Genomic DNA, 19681 nt, shown 5'->3' with positions numbered 1-19681 from the left:
CACTTGCTGCACAAAGGCTTTTATCTTCAAAATTTTTTCTTCCCTGCTGATACACAGGCTGGGAGAGAAGGGAAACTTACTTACTCAGGAAGGGGGTAAATTAGCCTGTAGAACTTCTTTTATGAGGTCTGAGAGATTTTCACTGACCTTTGACTTACAGAGGAAGTTGATGTTTGTGTGGATCACAGACATCAATAATTCTATGATTCTTTTGTCCTAGGTCTTTGAAATCACAGTCAGTCTGGTCCCAGAACTTGTCTGGGTCAGTACATCACCTAACAAGGAGACCGTGGAAGCAGATCGACATAACAGGCTGCCTGGCTCTCCTGTCACGTGCGGAGTTTGGGGAAGTGGTTGGAGGGGAGTGCCTCTTACTTTTGAACACTTTCATTTCCTAATCTTAAATAGGCACACACACCATAGGGATCCATTAATATTTCTCATGTGTTTCTGGAATTTCTTGTTTGGCTGTATTTTCAAAATTCTTCCTGACAAGAATTGAGTGTGACCATTCCATGTAACCTCGTGTTCTTGCAAGTGCCACTGTTGGTCTCTTTGAGACTGGACACTTCCTGCTTCTTCTGTACCTATCTTTAACATAGGATAAAATATAGTATATGTTTATGAATATGTTAAAGAATACTGCATAAAAAGCAAACAGATGGTATGGTTTATTGCTACACTTTTCCACATATTACTTTTTTAATATCACTGTGATATATTTTGAGGTTTAGTAAAAATATATCAGACAATTGGTTAAAGTTGAGATATTATCCTCATAATGTCGAATATCAGCAAGATCTGGTCTTAACTGAGATGTTTGATTATCTCAGCAGTGCAAGTATTAAAGAGAAGCAATTTATAACTCCTTGATGTTCTTCCATACGAGAAAATTTCAGAAGTGGATACCTGTAACTTCTTCAGGATAGGGAAAGTTCTTGCCCTGTTCTGTTCTTGCCAATATTTTCCATGGGAAATTAACATCTCCTCAAATTCTGAAGACAGTTTACATGTGCAAACATCCTTTAGTTACCAACTTCCACAGTGTCCATACAGTTAGTTCACAGAATGCTGGGATCTCCATGCTGAAGCCTGAAAACCTTTTGTGTTGGGATAATACCTTAGCATTTGGATGGTGCCTACCACTGGGGATTGTTGTAATACTTGCAGCAAAATCAATTTTAACAACCTTGGCATTCTTAAAAAAAAGCCAAGAAAATTCAAGGTTCCTATTATACTATATAGCAGGAGTATTTGTAAAAACTCGCTCTTCGTGTCTCAAAACATGAGTAGGTCTCAGAAGTCAGGGATAGGCGTTCATGGTTCTTTCATATATTTTCACTCATATTTCAGTGTTCATGAGTATCTGAGTGTATGGGACAGACAAATTCAGTTTAGATCACTGGAACACAAATACCAGATTTACATTCCTATTCAAAATAAAAATCCAAAAACTATGGGAACATCACTATTTCTAAATAAGTGATTTTTACCTTACCATAAGCCTGTCTTAACTTAAAAGTAGTGATATATTTTGTTCCCTGCTGTTGTTATCCTAAATAATATTCAACAAGTCAACTACATTTTAGAATGATTTCACTTGATCCAATGTCTTTGTTGGAAAACATAACCAGAGTTATCTTTGTAGATTGCTTTTTTGTTTGTATTTTGAAGCCAGCAGGGCATCGGTTTAATTAAAAGAAAAAAAAAAAAAGCAGCATCGTTATTCTACTAAATTTATCAACAATAAAAAATAACAAAACATTTTGATTATGTAGAACACCTCTTAGTTCAGTTCAAGAAATTGATACCTTTGCAATAAATGGACATTCGTATCATATTTATGTTATAGATCTTGAAAATCCCATCCTTTGTGGAGGGAGTTGCTACATAATATGTAAGAGTAATTATACTATTTTCATATACCAATGTATTTCTGTGACATCTTATTTTCAAGTATGTTAAAGCATTTTATCCTGGTCTTCTATTTTTCTGTGTCTTAGTGTCCCATCCATTGTCCCATTAAAACTTGTCCATTGACGTGCTCTCTCTTCCCAAGTCTCCAAATAAGGAGAATTTGAGAAAGCTGTTTTGATGTGTGATCTGTATTTATATAATGATAGTGATTATCTAGACGTGCACAGAACCACAGAATCATAGAATGATAGAATGGTGTGGGTTGGAAGGGACCTCAAAGATCATCTAGTTCCAACCCCCTGCCATGGGCAGGGACACCTTCCACTAGACCACGATGCCCAAAGCCCCATCCAACCTGGCCTTGAACACTGCCAGGGATGGGGCTGCCACAACTTCTCTGGGCAACCTGTTCCAGGGCCTCACCACCCTCACAGTAAAGAATTTCTTCCTAACATCTAATCTAAACCGACCCTCCTTCAGCTTAAACCCATTCCCCCTTGTCCTGTCACTACACTCCCTGATAAACAGTCCCTCTCCAGCTTTCCTGTAGCCCCTTCAGGTACTGGAAAGCCACAATTAAATCTCCCCGCAGCCTTCTTTTCTCCAGGCTGAACAAGCCCAACTCTCTCAGCCTGTCCTCACAGGAGAGGTGCTCCAGCCCTCTGATCAGCTTCATGGCCCTCCTCTGGACTTGCTCCAACAGCTCCATGTCTCTCCTGTAGTGGGGCCCCCAGAGCTGGACACAGTGCTCCAGGTGGGGTCTCAGGAGAGCAGAGTATAGGGGCAGGATCACCTCCCTCAACCTGCTGGTCATGCTGGTTTTGATGCAGCCCAGGACACGGTTGGCTTTCTGGGCTGCAAGCGCACACTGCTGGCTCATGTTGAGCCTCTCATCAATCAATACCCCCAAGTCCTTCTCCTTGGGGCTGCTCTCAATCCATTCTCCACCCAACCTATAGCTGTGCTTGGGATTGCGCTGACCCACGTGCAGGACCTTGCACTTGCCTTGTTGAACTTCATGCGGTTCTCACAGGCCCACCTCTCCAGCCTGTCAAGGTCCCTCTGGATGGCATCCCTTCCCTCCAGCGTGTCAACCACACCACACAGTTTGGTGTCATCGGCAAACTTGCTGAGGGTGCCCTCAATCCCACTGTCCATATTGCCAACAAAGATGTTGAACAGTGCCGGTCCCAGTACCGACCTCTGAGGAACGCCACTCATCACTGTTCTCCACTTGGACATTGAGCCATTGACCACAACTCTTTGAATGCCACCATCCAGCCAGTTCCTTATCCACCAAGTGGTCCATCCATCGAATCCAGGTCTCTCTAATGTAGAGACAAAGATGTCATGCGGGACAGTGTCAAATGCCTTGCACAAGTCCAGGTAGATGATGTCAGTTGCCCTTCCCTTATCCACCAACACTGTAACCCCATCATAGAAGGCCACCAAGTTTGTCAGGCACGATTTGCCCTTAGTGAAGCTGTGTTGGCTGTCACCAATCACCTCCTTATTTTCCATGTACCTGAGCATGGTTTCCAGGAGGGTCTGCTCTATGATCTTGCCCGGCACAGAGGTGAGACTGACCAGCCTGTAGTTCCCTGGGCTTCCTTTGTACCCTTCTTTAAAATTGGGGTTATGTTCCCCCTCTTCCAGTTGGAGGGAACTTTGCCAGACTGCCAGGATTTCTCAAATATGATGGAGAGTGGCCTGGCCACTTCATCTACCAGTTCCCTCAAGGCCCGTGGATGCAACTCATCAGGTCCCATGGACTTGTGCACCTTCAGGTTCCTTAGATATTCTCGAACCTGATCTTCTCCTACAGTGGGCGGTTCTGCATTCTCCCAGTCCCTGCCTTCTGTGACCTGGGCAGTGTGGCTCAAGCATTTGCCAGTGAAGACTGAGGCAAAGAAGTCGTTGAGTACCTCAGCCTTCTCCATATCCTGGGTAACCAGGTCTCCTGTTTCATTCTGGAGGGGACCCACATTTTCCCTCGTCCTCCTTTTCTCACTAACATACCTATAGAAGCTTTTCTTGTTGTCCTTGACATCCCATTTAATTCTATCAGGGCTTTGGCTTTCCTAACCTGCTCCCTGGCTGCTTGGACAGTTTCTCTGTATTCCTTCCAGGCTGCCTGCCCTTGCTTCCACCCTCTGCAGGCTTCCTTTCTTCATCAGAACATTCTGTCAGACTGGAAGAAAGTCTAGTCAGAGACTGTCATCAAAGACATTTTTTTTGCATGCTCCTATGTGATTTCCTATCCCAGTTCAACATTCTACACCAACTGTTATAATAATGTTCATATTTCAAAATTATGAGGTTTTCTTTTTCCATTGTAGCTTAGAGTAGATTTATTAAAATAAATTTAACAAGTCAGAGTTCCTTACTACTGCCATTTTCCCCTGAAAAGTGTATTTGGACACTGGTAAGAAGGTACCCACATAACTGATCAATAGATAATATAACCCCATAACAGCTTCCTAGAACTAGAGCAGCTCATGTTTTTAATTCTGAAAGACAGCTCTTCAGTTCTTGGTAGTTTGGCCATTAGTATTTGTTGTTAAAATCCTGAAGTTTTGTTCTTGCCCTCTCTTGATAGTTTTTCAAGTCTGCCTCTATAAATAAGTCATATTTTGTGTATTGAAAAACTATGCACTTGTGGAAACATTGTATGATGGTTCTCTTACCCAGTTCCTACAGTTAGCTAGTTTTGAAATATGAATGAGAACAGTCCCTAGAAATGGAAAAGTTCAAACATTACAAACAGCTAAATACAATGTTTTATGCACAGGTTTATGGTGCACAGCCCTTGGATATTTTAACTTGCAATAATTGTTCTTTTTTATTATTTGAGTATTTTTTCAAAATTGTTTTATTCAACTGTTATTTTATGACTCATTAAACATGCAAAATGGCATTTAAACATTAAACTGAACTGTTCAGGGGGTTTCTGGTGGGAAACTTCATATTGACATATTTTATCCCTCTAAAATTTAGAAAGTTAAAAATCCACTATGTTGTATTTCAGCTCCTGGTAAACCTGTTTCCATAGATGTCACCAATGATACCACTCTTTAATGTATCAAAACGCCTGCAAGGCATCAGTATCTAGTGAAAGAATGAATACTTTAAGCGAAACTTGGGCAGGGTTGCAGTGAAGTGTGTCTGAAGGAGAACATTTCTGGAGAATAGAGATATTACTTTTCCTTCTCCATCAAAGAAGTACACAGCATCAGAAGTTAAGTTATTATTTTATTTTATTTTATTTTATTTTATTTTATTTTATTTTATTTTATTTAGTTTAGTTTAGTTTAGTTTAGTTTAGTTTAGTTTAGTTTAGTGTAGTTTAGCATAGTTTAGTTCAGTTTCGTTTCATTTTGTTTCATTTCGTTTCGTTGATGTATAACGTTACATTGACGTATAAGACTAACTGGACAGGCAGCATTAGCAAATCAGATTGCCTCAGGCTCTGGAGGAAGTAGGATGGGATTCACCTGACTAAATTCTACATCTGAGTAGAACTCCAGTCTAGGGAACTTTTGCAGTCAACACGAAAATTCAAATATGTGAAAGAGAAATAAACATCTAAACTACAACTGATGACTTGTTCCTTATATAAATGTTATCATAGTTGTAAACATCTACACGCTATGGCTGTGTGAAATTAGACTTATCCTGCTTAGTGTCTATCCATGTGCCAGATGAAGTCATGGGACTGAAAAGGTGATCAGCTTCCTAGGACATGCACTATCAGGAGGCTGACATGAAAAAGACACCAAATGCTTTTCTGAGAACAGTTGTGTGGAGTTTTACGTAGTACTAAGACAGTTTTGTGCAGGACTGATGACTCTTGGAGTTCTCCTGACTCCAGGAACTGGTTGCAAAGGTATTTATTAATTGATCATCAAAAGCAGCAGAATCTCTTGTGTCTAGGGGAAACAAAGAGTGATCAGATCAAATAAGTGGAATTAATGTGACTGGTTTAATACACTTTGTGGGGAAAAAATGTCCCATTGGCATGGGGTCTATGTCTGTTTCTTTTCTAAAAACAGAGCCTCTAGGGACAGAAATGGATTAGCCAAGTATTTGTCTTCCTTTTTTTCCTGCAAAGCAATGTATTAGAAGTCTAAATCACACTTTTTATTGCCCATGCCCATAAGAACTAAGTGAGGGAAAGTACAAAGTCAAAAGCCTCTGTGGGCAAAGGTTCCAGAAGCCAATACCCGTCAGCAGTAGCATTAGGAAGAGTTTTTTTCTAGGGGAAAAATAATAAAAAAAACCCCAACAAACCCAACAACAACAAAAACCCCCCACAAAACCAAAAGAAAACAAAACCAACCAACCAAAAAACCCCAGAAAAACCAAACCAGTTAGCTCAAAGTATTCTTGAAACAGAGCTGACTTAAACAGTGCTCTCTGCGTCTGCTCACATTCTATGGGTCACACCATAACCCTATTAAATCACTTGCTTCAAGAAGAAAATGTTATCTATTTCTCTCTACCCTTCAGAATTGTAAAGATCTTATAAAGGACACTGGGGAAAAACAAAACAAAACAAAACAGAACAAACCACCCAAACAAAACCAAAACCACAACAACAAAATCAAATTTGTATGATTCCATTTTGTTATTAAAGAAGGCACTGTTTACACAGGAAATCTAGATGAAAATTATTAGGTGCATTTTATTTTCTTGAAGGCATAATCCGTGTGATTTAAGTTAAACTTTGTAAGAATGCAGAAAGTTTTGTTTAGGAATTCTGGTCTACCTTGCAGTTTCTGTGGCTCAAAATAGTAACTGTCCTTCCTTCCTTCCTTCCTTCCTTCCTTCCTTCCTTCCTTTTCCCTCTTTTCCCTCAATTTTTTATTGCAGAATCATTGAAGTCTACTATTTTTGAAAAAAAAAAAAAAGAAAAGAAAAAAAAAGAACGATAAACCTAAATTATAGCCAATCAGATTGTACTCATAGCTGAACTACTAGACAAATTGCAGCTCATGAAATTTGCCATGGGTCAGGAGACTGAGTAATTTCATTTTAATCAGTCTTATTTGAAGCAGAGATGCCACTGCAGCAAAAGATTCGCAGCAAGTGAAACCTGGCAGAGAGAATGCATCAAGGGATATAGAGTTGTAGTCTTTTTTTTTATTATACAATGAGTAGTTTTCATACCTAACCTAAGCGTTTGAAATATTAACAGAGATCTTGGAATTATCATCTAGCCTGAAATGTGTCATCATTTGAAGCCTGCAATCTACCAAGGCCTTTATTACTGATACTGTTAAACTGTCCCTAATTGTATCCCAAGAATGTGTTTACCTGATATTGACTCTGGTGGAATCAGTAGATTTTTACACACAACGCCTTCGCCCATTGACAGTTTTCTCTTTTAGTCTCTTCCTTTGGGTTTTAAAAGCCTCTGCAGTTTGCAGTGTTGTTGAATGCTCCAGAAGCAGAATAAAAGTACACCTCAGCTGCACAGCAGAGAAAAAATAGTTGTGGTTTTTTTGGATTTTTTTTGTTTGTTTGTTTTTTTAAAGGACTATCTTAGAATATTTAGCCAGTAACTAGAATCACTAATATAAATTACATTAAGATTTCCCTCAAATTGCTTGTATTTCATAATCAGAAATCTGCATGCTGATTAGGTTATAGCTGTAGGGAAGAGCTGATCTTAACACATGAGGAATTACTGTGCGTAAAAGAAGAAAATTTATTTTAAAAGTTCATTTCTAATTTCTTGGGGAAACTGGAAGTAATAATGAGGCTTTGCACGTATTTAATTTATAAAATAAATAAATAAATCAATCAATCTCTAAGTGTTCAAACCAAACAATAAAGAAGCCAAAATACTATTTCCCCCCAGCTAAAATCTAGAAACAAGGTCAGGTATATATAGTTTCTGAAACAGTACTTAGCAAAAAAAAATTACCAGTAAAGTGACTCCTTCCTTGTCTTGCACAGCATATGTGGAAATGGATTTGAATGGCTCCGATCTACTTTTTATTAAAAATAAAATATAGTGCTTAGAATCATTATTTTAACAAAGCTAGTTCAAAGGTCTTTTCAGGGCTTACCTTTGAGTTATTGGACTTTGTACAAACAATTTGTTTAAAGTTCTATATGACTGTTTTTATATTTATGTAAGTGATGAAGTATGGTGATGAATGACAATTTCTACAGGTATCATTTCTTCCCTTCCCTGTTTGATAATATCAAGGTACTCATATGCTATATAAGAACAGGGGGAAAAAAAAAAAAAAAAAAGGAGGGAAAAACCAACAACAGCCAAACCAAACCAAACCGAAACAAAACAAAACAAAACACATACCTACCAAGCAAGTCCCCAAACTTCAGTTCCTACTAATTTGGGGTTCTAAAGGAAAAGAGGAACTCGAGAAGTGTAGGATTTACCTGGAAAAACTACATGGAGGCAAACGTTACCATATCGTCTCTGCTGGGGGGATTATTCAAGCTACCTGTGTAAACTTTTTTTTTAAATAAACTTGTTATCAGTGACCATATTAGATACTTTAGAAATATATCTCAGTTATCACTGGTATGCAACTAATGGAATCAATCACATTGTAGGAAGCACCTGAATACAAATAAGTAATAATTGAATTTAACACTGACTTTAAGAGATGTGATGTATTTCACAGAGAGATTTCATGTGCATAAAGATTTCATGATCCACATCTTGCATATTTCTTGCAAAAACGATTGTCTTCCTTTTCATAAAAAAAAAAAAATAGATTTTTCAATAATATACTTAAACTTCAGTATTTTTGGGGGGAAAAAAGAAAAAAAAGCAGAAAGAAGAGGGAAGGAATGGTATTCCATTCATCCATTATGACCAAAAAACCCCCGAACCTTCATCCACCCACTTTTCTGAGTACTTCACTAGGTCTCAATGGGAAACTGCATTTGTCAGGAAAATGTGTGGTTGATAATGAGCTTATCTTTTCTTCACACTAAATAATAATAATAATAATAATAACAACAACAACAACAACAACAACAACAACAACAACAACAACAACAACTACTACTACTACTACTACTACTACTACTACTACTAGTATCTATTAATTATTGCATTTTACCCAGGCAAGAGCATTCCATATAAGCCTGGAAGCAATATGAAGATACAATTTGCCCCTTTATTGCAGGTTAGAATTGCTAACTACAAAACAGGTAGTGTGTCCAGTGTCGACCTTTACCTGTGGCTGGGCTCCCATTGTCCTCAAATGAGCTACGGTCAAATCAGCCACTACACTGAGTAATTCACATCCCTAAGTAGAATCTACATTTGGCGAGCTCTTCAGATTAAATTGGATTTACGGGTCAGTCAAGTCATGTAAACTAGACCAGTAGGTATGGCACAGAGCTAAATGGAGACCCACAATCTTTTTGGACTTGTAGCTGGAGGGGAGACAGCACTCAACAATATCTGAAAGGACACTAGACACCTGTGTTAACAACAACTACGTAATTCTTCCTGAAGTCTCCACTGAATATAGTGAGAATTTTGACACAAATTCATATGTAGACAACTATATATTAGGCAGAAACATCTTGATGTTTGGCTCTAGAGCTGACTCCCAGACAAAAAGTATTTCTAAATTATTACTTTGAACTAAGGAAAAGAAAAATATGTCAGAAGCAGATGTTCAGGCAAAATTCCTAGTAAGGAAGTCAGCATGATTAAGAGTTGACAAGTTAATGTTTAAACACATAATAAATAGGTTGCAGAGAAGGAAAAAAAATATTTTCAAATGCTAGAAGTTTGGACAATAGAAACCAGCAAACAAATGGAGGGAGGGAAGGAAGGCAGGCAGGCAGGAAGGAAGGAAGAAAGAAAGGAAGGAAGGCTGGAGGGAAGGTGGGAAGGCAGGCAGGAAGGCAGGAAGAAAGGAGAAAAAGGGAAAAAAAAAGAAAGAAGCAACAAGCTAGTTCAAATGTGAAAAAATAAACTGAGTTTGAATGTACAAGATTGGTAACATTGTTTATTTTTTTTTTTCTCATTGTGGGAAAAAGATGGAAACTTATAAAAAATGCTTTCCAACTTACTTGTCAGCATCTATCAGCAGCTGGAAAAGAGATTGGAATTTAGTAAATCTAGTATCTCCACTTAAAATGAGAAAAAAGATCTCTGTGTGTGGGTTGCTGTGTGTTAATCCAAAATAAAATGCAGCTATTGCATTTAGATCTCCATGCAAACATTCCCTTCATTAGAACAGGAATATTTGAAGACAGATTACTTTTTAGGAAATATTGTTTGGGAGAAATAGATCAAACCTTGGAAAATGTGTAATCTTATGAACAATGGAGTGTTATCTACCCAGAGAAAGAGTCAAGACTACCACTACGTCAGTAAAAGTTCACGGCTAAGACAGGCGGGAACCAGACCAGCTGAGAAAAGGACCTCTTGATCTACTGTATATCCTGTGGAAAGCAGTGCTAAACATGGAAAATAAAACAAAACAGAACAGAAGTCAAGCCTAGACAGAGATAAAAGTGTGAACTATGAAAAACAGACCACTTTATGATCCGTAACTGCAGCTCAACCAGCCAGCAGGACATATAATAATTGAAACTTAGGAGATCAAGATCTTTGTGCTGTGACTGTAATGTATCCAAAGTGCCTCACTATGTTCATATTGTTCTATTCATTTGTCATATACAGTTACTTTTTAAAAATCAATGTCCAATTTGATTCTTGCTGTGTTTTGTAGTCAGTGGCAATATAATCCCAGAAAAAAAAAGATAGGCAAAATTTGAAAACAAAGGCAATATAGCCAAGGATGTAATAAAAATGTAATTTTGAAATTAATGAAAAATTTAGACTTTTCATTGAAAAAAAGTAAAAAGGAAGAAGAAGATAAAGAAAGACAAAAAGCTAAGAATTAAAACCATAAAAGTAATATTACTTGGTATTCAAAGCAGTTTACTTGGAGCAGTACCACATACTGCTTGGAAATAATACAGGCAAAATCAGCAATTCAGTCATGACAGGGCACCAGAATAGTATAAAAGTATCAGCTTCAGGCCTGTACAGCTTTCCAGGAGGTGATAAGGACAAATTTCAAAGAGATGGGCACTTTGAAGGCAAGCTAAATTTGGAAATATATCCCTCTCAAACAAGTCCATGAGACTACCTAAGTTTCCATTACAGATCAATATAGATGCACACAGGCATATAATCCATCACTTGTCTATTTAGATTACAGACTTCTCCACAACAGAGATCACTTTTGACTCTGTGCCTCACAGTGCCTGGTGCAATGGTGTTTCAGTCCTGGTAGGAGTTTCAAGATACTATCATACTAAATTAATCAGTTAGTAAAGAGCCTGGGCATTCTTTGCTCCTGTATGCAGTTTCTGCTATATTTTCTGTGGTATTACACATGGAAGGGCACCTGTAGCTACAAGAAGAACAAAGGAGAGGATTAATGTCATATAAATAGAGGTGTCTGTAGTATACAGACAGATATCTAGTCATTCCTCAAGCTCAAATTAGGAGAAAAAAAAAAAAAAAAAAGATTTCAGGATAAGACTCATATGCTGCATTTGCAATGTCTGTTTTAGGATGACATTATCCTTACTCTGGAAGTGCTTGTTTCTCTCTGTTGACAATACAGAAAGTCTAGACAACTAGCTCGGATATACATGTTTACATGTTGGGTTTTTACTCTTGGACAGATTAGACCCAACACAAATCAATTGCGAAGCATAACAAAACATAAAAAGCAAAAAAAACAACCAAACAAACAAAAGCTGTGACTGATAGTATCCTTGAAGTTCTTATGGTAGACAATTTTCCTTTTCTTTTTTTCTTTTCTTTTCCCCTAGGCACTTCTTTTTTCTCTCCTATGGGATAGCAATGTTAATTCTCAACCGTGAGGGTTAAAAAAAAGGATGATTGAACATTTACAAACTACTTAAAGTAGCTATAGCACTAGATGAGCAAATAGTGGAATTAAACAAATCTTGTTTGTGCTTAGCAAAAACATTATTGTTTCACAGGTGTAATGGATACCATTAAGACAAAATATTAGTCTTTGAGGAGGGTTAAATTCAAGGGAGAGATCTGGGATGCTTGCTTTGCCAAAGCTGATTTCTGTGCTGATGGCAAAAGCATAGTAACTGAGCTGTGGCTGACTGTTTAATCACAAGTCTACCCTACACACTTGTTAGCACTTTCCATAACTAATATGCCTATGATGGAAGAGAGCTGATGTTCTCACACTTCCCACAAGATATAATCCTGGAATTACCTATGCTCAAGTGTTCTGTACAGAATTTAAAAATAAGCCTGAAGGTAACACAGACAGAACACGTGTCATTAGTGTCAATGCTCGTACATTGTTTGGAAGAGCTTTGTGGCTATAAGTGTTCCTTCAAAACAGTTTCTTACAGAACATTCTAACCTGTTCCAGGGTGGCTTTTCCTTTCACAAAATTCTTGATTCATGGCACGTTCCCTCCCTCTTTCATTGGCTTCCACATCACAGTTTGCTCAGCTAGGTCGCTTATTTCAGTGGAGAAGTCAGAGAATGACTTTTGGACAATTCATTGAAATGCTCTGTTCCACTCCCCAAACTGGAAAAGAAAACTATTGAAACATAATTTTTAAATTGGTATATTATTCACTATATTTAGTATCTGTACAAGGCAAATAAAAAGTAAGATCAAAAACTTAACACTAAATATTTAAAAAAAAACCCCAACAAACAATATATAAATATATGGAGACTATTTATACACCATGACACTAATGAAACACATTTTAAAGAAGGAATCATAATGATTCAGGAACTTAGATTCTAAGTGGGAAATCAGGGAGCTGTTCAGATTGTGTGTCTGTCATTAAGGTCTTGTTCTTGTTAACCAGTTACAGCATCACTTCAGTTTTGCCAGCTGTAGAACAAAAATACAATCAGTGCATATAATACCATATTCTCCTGTTCTCTTCTAGTGCCTTCAAAGCTGTTAAAAGTCATGCTTTTTGGCTCAGTAACAGTAGCTGATATGCCAACCAGGAGCATGATATGCTAGAACACAGTGAATATGTATATGTGTAAATACGCATGTATATATTTCCATTAGAAGACACTTTGTGACCTAAAATAAAAGCACCATATGGAAAAAAAATATGTTACGCTTTTTGTACTAGAATACATATAGAAATAGATTTTGCTCTTTTCACAAAATTGGTCTGAAAACTGTAAAAACACAATATAAAAGTAAAAGTTTTGGGAAAATGTTTTAAGAACATTCAAAAAGTTGTGCTTTCATTAAAATGTGAACCTATAAACCAAATTAAATTTCAAAAATAAAACTCCCAAAAGATGCATTGGGAATACACAATTCAATTTTTCAGTCTTTAATGTTGAAAAGTGAGAATTGGTTCTAAACAAAATTTTATCAAAACAGATATAACTTCAAATAAAAAAAAATTTTCTAGAAACTTTTTCCTGAAATGACATTTTTCTGATGGAGAACTTCTTATGGCTTTTCTGTTTTGTTTTGTTATATTTTTTATGAACAGTTATAGAAGGTATAGATATTAACCCCTCCACTTCCGGTATCTTTCCTGTCACTTTGTGACAACATGTGGTATTTTCAAAGACATTGTGGGTTGCTTGAGAGCAGAGGAAATCTTCAGAGAATATATACCATTTTCCCCTTTAAAATGGTCTGAATCATATCAGTTTTCTATCACTCATATCATTTTCCATGAAATTCCATGACACACACTGAAAATAGAGAGAAAAAGCCACTTTAACTGTTTCTGGTTTGGGTTTTTTTTTAAGTCCCAGCCACCTGTCAGAAAGTATTATCCTCAAGAGCACTGACAGAGCAGGTTTCTTTAAATACATGATTAAAAGAGTCACAAAATGTCAAGCAGTAAAAGAAAGGAGGGCAGCAAAAGACATGGGCTGATAATTACCATTTTACATCCAAAGTATTAGATTTAATAGTTGATTAACTTTTCTTCAGATATTCTTATCTACTGATACAATGTAATCTAAATGCAACCTCAGATTATATTTCCAGGGTACTGATTACTGACTATATACGCATATATCTGATAAAAATAAAATATAATAATTAAAATATATCCTCTCTCGTGACACTAACAATTATTTACATTGCATATTTAACACATTTTTATTTTGCCTATGAGATATTATTTCTTCAACAGCTTCTACAGAAAAAAAAAAAGAAAAAAAAAAGAAAAAAAAGAAAAAAAAAAGAAAAAAGAAAAAAAAATGGAAAAGAAACTTTATTGCCTCCAGAGACTTTTTTGTATCATATTGAAATAGTTGTCAATGTAAAATCACACTGGAACAAGATATAGATGTTTCTTACATGACTTTGACCAGGCGAGGTCAATGTTAAACTCCCTTCCTGGGGCTGACTTTGAGTGCCTACATCAAGGTTAGAACAACAATGTCCAAACTTCACATGGCGTGACATCCATGCTGAGATAGTTACTGTAAAAAGTACAAAAAAACCCACCTGCTTTTGAGAAACTTTGTATAAAAGTTACATCTGCTAAGAAAGTCATCTCTATTCTGTCTACAGGCAGTGGAGAGAAATTGGTTTCTCCCTGGGGGTATTTTATCCCGTCCTAAAGTGAGAAATCTCACAGACAACTTTAGGTATTTAATATTAGGGAACATGAATCCTACCTTGAATTATTAACTTTGGAGCAAATAGGTGGGACACCAATGAATTAATTTTCCCTCTAGGTTCTTTACCTAAGCAATATAGTATTTTAAATCCTTGTATATCCAAAAAAATACTAAAGCTACGGGTGAAACTTGAGGGATTCATTCTGATTTGTCAGTGAAATCTCAGATACTTGGAAAAGTAGCCAAAGTAGCCAAACAACTGAAGAATGAAGATCAGTGGATAAAATCATTTTAGTATTTTTATAAAACAAGAAATGGAAATTGCCTTGTCCCACCTCCTGTCATTTAGTGATAAATCACAGAAGTCAGACTTACTTGTTTAGAGTAAATGTAATCAAGATTTTTAGGAAGTCAGATGAAACGGTAGCAAAGGCCACACAAGTATCAAAAATGAATAGTCTCTGTTTCTTTTCATAATGTCAGACCTGAGGTCAAAAAGAACACATAAGGCAACACTACCTAGTCAAAAACAGGGTTTTTTGTAAAATATAGGAGTATGAGAAAAACACAGAATGATACAGAATTCATTTCTACAGCTATATGCTGCATCCCGAACAAACAGACCCATGTGGGGTCCAGCGCATGAAGGTTCACTGGAGGTTGTTCAACTGGTGCATACAAAAGATATACCAGCACTCATAAAACAACAGCTGAATGAGCAGACAATAAAAGCCTGACTGCAAGAGGCAGTTAAATGATAAAGAGATGCTGCAGCACTGAACTTGCTTAGGTAAGAACTTTCTGCCCAGTGCCACTCCATTATGATTAATGTGTGCACATGCGAACTTTATGAAAAAGATAATGAATTGATTGTGTTCCTAAACGATGCCATTTTAGACCTGTTTGGATTCCTGCCTTCCCCGGGGAGCAGATGACCACAGTCTGTTAGCTTAAACAAATGAACGTTTAATGGTCGTCTTTCTGCCAGCCAAGTGGAAAAGGGGAAACATTTATCAAGAGAAGGGAGGAAAAAACTGATCAAGCTGGCTATTCATCTGGGATATAGGTGCTGCAAAGCGGCTGTTGAAAAGGGAAAACTGCAGCACTTAGCGTGCCAAACTCACTTCAGACATTGTTCAAAATGTGGAGGTCACAGAACCCACAGATGGGGAGATTTCCACAACCTGGGTTTCTCAGACTACAAATGCCAAGAAAGGTTAGTTTAATTACTTAACCACACAAAAATGCAAGCACAGGAAGATCTTGCAGTTGATGTGGATATTCTGTAATTTTTTTGTATTTTACATTTAGTGTTCTATTCAATAACACTGGGAAAACTCACAAAAGCTTTTGGCTTTGTAGTGTTTTGTTTTCCTTTGTTTTGGTTTTGTTTTTTTACATCTGTTTTGCTTTACATATTTTTTAAACCACACTTAAATTTATCTCCTCCAGTCAATTGCTTTTATTCTTAATGGATGGATTCCTTAAACAAAGAAGATAATCTAACAGTTCAGTATCTTTCCATGTATTGGATGTATTTCACTTGTTTTCAGATGTCTGTTTTCACTGAGAAAAACTACCCTAGTGACTAGTTTAATCTGAACACCTAATTTAGGATTATTAAAGTGATACAAATCCTTTGTCCAGAGACATATCTTCATCTTTCCTGTTGGTAAATCATCCATGTTTCTGTACTAGTTATGGCAATTAGACAATGGGGGAAAAAAAGCACATAGGAAATGAAAAAATTCTGTGATATGGTAACTATGGATTGATCAGGTTAGGACAGAAATTATTATTTGTCTTTATGACAGTGATATTTCAGTGCCCACTTGACAATGCAACATTAAGCATGGAATAGTACAGGCTGGGTGCCAACTCAGTAGAAAACAGCTTTACCTAAAAAAATTGATATCCTGGTGTATAAGTTGAAAATGTCAGCAGTGTGTCCTTGCAGAGAAAGCTAACTGCATATAGGCCTGTATTTGCAGTAGTACCTTCAGAAGATCGAGTGATTTGATTATTTTCCTCTATTCCACACTTATTAAACTGTATCTGGAGGACTTTGTCCACATTTGGGCCCCCAGGACAAGAAAGAGTTAGCAGACTAGAGCGAGTTAAGGTGAGGGCCACCAAGATGCTCAGGAGATTGGAGCATGTGGTGTATGAAAAGACACTGAGGCATTCAGGTTTGTTCAGCCTGGAGAAGGGAAGGTCAGAGAGGGGGAAGGCTAACAGCTGCTGTTTACAAGATACAATGGAGAAAATTCCAGCTCAGAATTAAGATTTTTCTTCTTTTCTACACCCCGCCCACCCCCACCCCCCCATCCCCCCCAGGAAGATGGTCAAACAATGAAATAGGAGCCCAGAGAAGCTGTGGACTATCCATCCTTTGAAGTATTAAAAACCTGGCTGGACCAAGCCCTAAACTGCTTGATCTAACCTTAAATTTAACTCTAAATTTGAAGTTGGAGCAGGTGACTTGAAGAGGTCCCTTTCAGGCTAAATTATTCCATAACTGCATGATTCTGTGATCCTAAAGCAATTTACTGTTATAGATAATATTCAGACAGGGAAAGAATGTAGAAGAAAGACGCATGAGTGAATTACAGGGCACACACTAGCACCTACATTTTGACTGTGGTGCCTTATTGACTACATGTGAAAAGTAGATAAAATTTTTATATAGGGTTGGGGTTTTTTTCAACGAGTTTTTATGTAATGAAAACAACAAATCAAAGCTTCTCAATCTTTTAAATCAAAGAGTTACTATTTTAAAAAACTGAGAAGAAATCCATCTCTGTCCAAGAAGAATGGGTTATTTTTTATGAAATCTTTATCTTTGTCTCCTTGAGACGCAACAACAGAAGCAACTATCCTGATTATACAGACTTAATCTTCTTTGCAGCCTCACTCACCTATGTGTAGTGCTTCCTCCCCTGTTTATAGCTCTCCTACTTTGAAAAATTTCTTATTCTAGAGACAGCTTTCCAGTACATCTCTGTGCATAACATAATAAGAAAAAAAATTCATGTGAATAGCAAGTTTCATTCTATGTGTTGTAAGCATGGTTTAAAAATAGTAGACATTCATACACAGGACTCAAGTCAATGCTGAACAGGAGGCTAGTAAGCTCAAAGAGTAACAGCTGGACAGCACCTTAATTTTAAATGATTTGAGCAATTTCCTGGGATCTTTATTCACCACAGGGAATCAGGTGTTCAGTTTTATGTCTCATCCAAAAAAATTCTGTTTCCCATAGCAGAACACTGTTCTAATTCAGTATTGAGATATTAGCTGAAAAATGCTTTAAAGAGAAGCGTATTGCATATGGAAGGTCACCCACTGCTGTCAATGAACAGTCTTGATTTTCCCAAAAGTGCTGGGCTAGTCTTTTTGAAATAAGTAGAGTCCCTTTGCTAGGACTTTTCATGAATGTTGGATGTCCAGCTGAAAGTATTTATGGCTTCATTTGCAGAAATTTTTAATCATCAAAGCCTACTCCATGGTTTTAACATCTCCAGACCTAAGTGTAAGGGATCACTGAAATTTTAATTAAGACTTTCTCTGAAGTTGACTTACAGTTTCCCACAAAATGAGCTGGACTGTAAATGCAAGTAGTCATGAACTTAAGGCTGAGTTCTATACTTTTAAGCTCACCTCTCACAGAAAAGTTCTGTCAATAAATGTTCTCAAGAAGATCTCTGTTAAACAATGGAGTTTTATTCTTCTGTCAGGTTCCTCTTTTCAGGCTACCTGAAGAAACACAACTCCAGTTAGCGATGCAAACCAGATGCTTAGCTCCTTCATTCTGCTAACTACATTTTCTCTTTGTAAATTATAGACACGCTAACCTATTTAAAACATAACTCAGGTGGCTGGTGAACCACAACGCCTGCCAGCTCCTCAAATAAAGAGGATCCACTTACTCATTTTCTCTGTCTCCATCTGCCTGCTAAATTTGGATTGACTGCTCACTGTCCAAACTGATAGCGTAAAGATCTGTTTGAGGAGAATTCCTCTGAACACTTTTTTTTTTTTCCCCTTTCTTTTTTCTCTACATTACCCTCTACTTTTGTAAAACAGGTTTGTTTCTCTGCATTAATGTGACATGATGTAAGATGAACTGTCACCACACGTCAGAAATTAGAAAGAAAATATTTTTTCAGACCAGAATTCCTTATGTGATTTTTATTTCCTTCGACTTTTAGCAGATTGAGTATTGAATTGTTCAACTACAGCCTGTGGATAATTTAATACTCGGAACATTCCTCCTAGTGTGAATTACAGACACATTTGACTTGTTCGACAAGGCTCTGAACATATTGTTTCAGGCCTTATCTATTTCATGGGAATCTTGTAAATATTGATTGATGAAACCCCAGAGAAATCTCTTTTAACAAACTTGCTTTTTTAAAAAAATATACTAAAAAAAAAAAGAGGCTAGTCATTATCCTTTCTGTCCAGTCCCATGTACAGACACAGGATGATTGTCAAGTCATGTAAATCAGCATAGTGCCACTGCCTGCAATAAAGCAACTTTTATATTCACTACCAGATAATCTTAGTCCTTTTAAAATTGTTTTGTCTTTGGAAATTTTGAGAGGGATTGCAAGCTTATAAGAATAACTTGACCCATATTTTCCTCTTAGTTTTATCAGTGTATATCTGCAGTAAACTTCAGACAAATCCATGAAATGACTTCACTAAAAATTATGAGAATCAGAGGAGAATCAAGATCACTATATTTACATAGGAATTTCCTTCATGTGGAAAACTGAAGTTGTGCAAAATTATAGGAAGACTTAGAATCATATTAATCTTACCCAACTTTAGCCATCTACAGGGAAGGGCAATTCATCTCAATAATCAACTCAGATATCTGTCTACATGCAGATAAATCACTCGTTGGAGGTGCTTTCTCTTTCTTTAGACTACCACGGCAGTCTATATTCCAAACATAGATTAGATATGCAATGTTATGTAGCTAAAATTAGATGAGATGAATCCAACCTTGGGATGACCATCAAAACAAACAAACAAAAACATTTTCTGTTACCATGGAAAAATACATTTAGGAAGTATTTTGCATTTTGTGTTGCATAAGACATTCTTCCTCTTTTA

Source organism: Grus americana, chromosome Z (genome assembly GCF_028858705.1).
Source record: "Grus americana isolate bGruAme1 chromosome Z, bGruAme1.mat, whole genome shotgun sequence".
Lineage (NCBI taxonomy): Eukaryota > Metazoa > Chordata > Aves > Gruiformes > Gruidae > Grus > Grus americana.
The sequence above is the reverse complement of the archived record's forward strand: the minus strand, read 5'-3'. Positions refer to the sequence as shown.